At 32.6% G+C, this 3,434-nt stretch overlaps 1 long non-coding RNA gene across 1 annotated transcript in view; it reads right to left on the reverse strand.

The window, feature by feature from the left end:
- The window catches only part of LOC108534212 (uncharacterized), a 10,854-nt gene that overhangs the window by 5,322 nt on the left and 2,098 nt on the right, over nt 1-3,434 (reverse strand). Inside the window, exon 2 of the long non-coding RNA XR_001886918.1 lies at nt 1,803-1,934. This is a non-coding gene — a long non-coding RNA (uncharacterized LOC108534212). The remainder of the gene's footprint in view (nt 1-1,802; nt 1,935-3,434) is intronic.

Raw genomic sequence — 3,434 nt, forward strand, 5'->3', positions numbered from 1 at the left:
GTATTTCAAATTTAACTTAAAAGCAATTCTAGAGTAGGAAAACATATTTGATAGTTAAAAGAACAGATTATAGGTCTTAATGTTTGTTAGACATAAACATACATACAATTAGAATATACTAATAAATACTACAGCTTTCTGTTAATTTTGCAGAAGAGTTAAAACACAATATACACCATAAAAACTTCAACTAATCCTGTCTTTTATCTTGGGTCACCAGCCTATTCCTCTCCTGTATTTTCTTCATTAACATTGAAACATAATAATATAATGGTTGTGACCACAGTCTCTCTGGAGCCAGCCAGCCAGAGTTAAAATCAAAGGTTTACTGCTTTCCAGCTAAGTGGTATCAGATAACTTATTTTACCTTACTATGCTTCATTTCTCATTTGTAAAACAGGGACAACAATAGTACTTATGTCACAGGGCTATTAAGATGATTAAATGAGTTAACATAGGTAACACACTTGGAACAATACTCGGCCAATAAAATATTAGCTACTACTAAAAAAAAAATAAAATAAAATAAAATAAAAAAAATAGAAAAAAAAAGATACCGAGATCTTCAAACTGTATGGACATGCAAGAATTTTATGTACTGCATGTTCATATTTCAAAAATGTAAGAGTTTTCAAGAAGCTAAGCCATCTCTATCTCATTTCTAGAGAGGACATATGGACTAAAATTAAAGCCAGAAAGATTCAGGATAAAGCCATTCCTATATTAAATATTGTTAAGTCCTGTGTTACTGTCAATGAGGGAAGGATATAAATTCTCTATCCCTAGGGTCCTCTCAAACCAAACTAGTGCACATATCTTGGATTGCTTACCCAGATTAAACTCTACTTTGACCTAGGAGTACATTGTTGAAATATATTATCCTTTTACAAGTTATAAATCTACCTTTAAAAATTTAAATTATTTAACAATTGAAAAGGTACAGTTCTAACTCTACCTTTCCTTTGCTGGGCCCTAGGGTATTTTCCAGCCTTTGCTGTTCTCATCTCTCCACTCCTTCCTTTAACTTTTAGTTTCTTCATCACTTACCCTGTAAGAACCCTGGCAGATAAATATTATAAAGTTCTAGAGGTATCTTATTCCTAAAATTTAAAATACTATTTTCATCAAAAAGCATTTACCAAATTTTGGTATGGCTTGGAGATAATGTGAGAACTTTAACCAACCAGGGGACTAGGTAGACCATCTCAAAGATGAACATTCAAGTTCTTCTTACATCAGGGAAAATATTCCCAGTGAGAAAAAGAAATATTCCTAACAAACACTTTGAGCTGACACTGGTTCTCAAAATCATTTTTTAAATTCTAGTTAATTACTGAGGTAAATAGTAGTTTGAACTCTGAAAGTATTCTTGGCTATCAAGAGACAGCACACTATCTTTCTTAATCATTTTTTTCATCAGGTGTCAACTCATTTTGACACAGTCTGCAGTAGCAATGTTCATTTTACTTTTCCAGGCAAGACTTTCAAATATATTCATTGGGACTGTTGACAAGTGCCAAAAAAATCATTCTGGTTCAGAAAATATTGATGATGGCTCAAATGAGCTAACACTAGTTTCAGTTAGTTAAATAAAAACTTACAGAAAAGAAAACAGAAACTAAACTTTTGTCAGGCAGGAATTAAATCAGAAGAGTAGGAAATAAAAGAAATGAAACACCTATGAGATACATCTGAGAAAAAAAAGAAGTTTTGAAAACAACAAAGAACACTTTCATTAAACATATTTATGAACAAATTGTAGCCCTTTAGCATTTTCCACAATGACAAGGAATAAAACTTACCTGATAGAGGCTTGGAAGATTATGTGGAAAAATCTGGTGCTGATTTTGTGGAACTAGGAAAGCCATTTTGGGAAAACAGCATTTGCCATTACTAGTATCATGATTTCTTCAAATAATTTGTTAGAGTAAAACCTGCATAAAAGGAGGTCTATTTAAAACATATATTAGAATGCATACAGTTTGTGGTAGCTTTTTTTCTTAGCTGTACATGAACATGTTCACTATATGCCAATAACAGAAATTTCCACAGTATAGTACTTCGTATCATTAAGAAAAGGTGAAGAGGCTAACTTATCTTTATATATTGCCAAGTGGTTCAGTAGGTATTTTACCTACATACAACATTTCATTTGGTCATCCCAATAACTCAACAAGGTGGAATTTATCATCCCCATTTTATAGTGGGAAACCTGATGTTTAGAGTAGTTAAATAAGTAGCCAAAGAATCCTCAGCTACTCAGTGGTGGAGCTAAAATTAAATACACCTTCTAAATCAAAATCTATGACCTTTCCACTCTATCACATTACTTTCAGGTTTCTCAGAATTTGGCTAAGACTAATTACAGAGATGTCTAAAAAAGTCACAATGACCACAGAGCCTATAAATCTAAATAAAAATTCTTCATGTTTGAGTTATACTAAGATCAAACTGTATACTTGCTTCACAATTTCCATTCCAAATTCAACAGAATAAGGGACTCTTTATTTCCTATTGCTAATGTATACTATTTTTTGTGGGGTTGTTTTAGATTCTTGTAATCTAGTTTAAGGTATGGTATATATAAATAAAATACTTTCTTAGTATTATGACATAAATGTTAAAGAAACATAGATTGTACTTTAACGCAGAAAACTTGTAGAAGATATCTAAATTACTTTTGAAGCTATCTTTTTGTTTTATATTGTTTTTAAAAAGTCACCAGATGCTACAAATAATCTTTTTATCCAAGTTATAGAGATTTTGTTGTATTGGAATGTTCGGTGTGATCTAGTGACAATATCTTCTTCCTCATTATTCTACTGGAGCAAAGAGGAGTACTCTTATCAGACATAATTGCTCTTTTTTTATTTTTTGATACAGGATCGCACTCTGTCACCCAGGCTGGAGTGCAGCGCCACCATCATCATAGCTCACTGCAGCCTCAAACTCCTGGACTCAAGTGATTCTCCCACCTCAGCCTCCTGAGTAGCTGGGACTACAGGCATGAGACACCACAATTGGCTAATGTTTTTATTTTTTGTAGAGACAGGTTCTCACGTTGTTTCACAGGCCAGTCTGGAACTCCTGGAACCAAGAGATCTTCCTGTCTCAGCCTCCTAAAGTGCTAGCATTCCAGGTGTGAGCAACTGTGCTGATCCAGTATAATTACTTAGACTTCTGTACCCCTCTTGTTCAGATTTTGGATGATCAAGTCCAAAATCACTTTGGTTTCAAGTTTTTCTTGGCTAATCATAGTATAATTATTATTAAAATAAATTCATTATACTAGGAAACACAATAAATCCTAAATCATAAGAGATAATCCCCAAATCTGGTCATTGCATTCCAATAAAGAAAATTCATCAGTGATAGTTAAATGAGGCAAAAAGCACAAAAGGTTTAGAGATACTTTTTTTTTTTTTTTTTTTTTT

This window comes from Rhinopithecus bieti, unplaced genomic scaffold (genome assembly GCF_001698545.2).
Source record: "Rhinopithecus bieti isolate Rb0 unplaced genomic scaffold, ASM169854v2 scaffold_19, whole genome shotgun sequence".
NCBI lineage: Eukaryota > Metazoa > Chordata > Mammalia > Primates > Cercopithecidae > Rhinopithecus > Rhinopithecus bieti.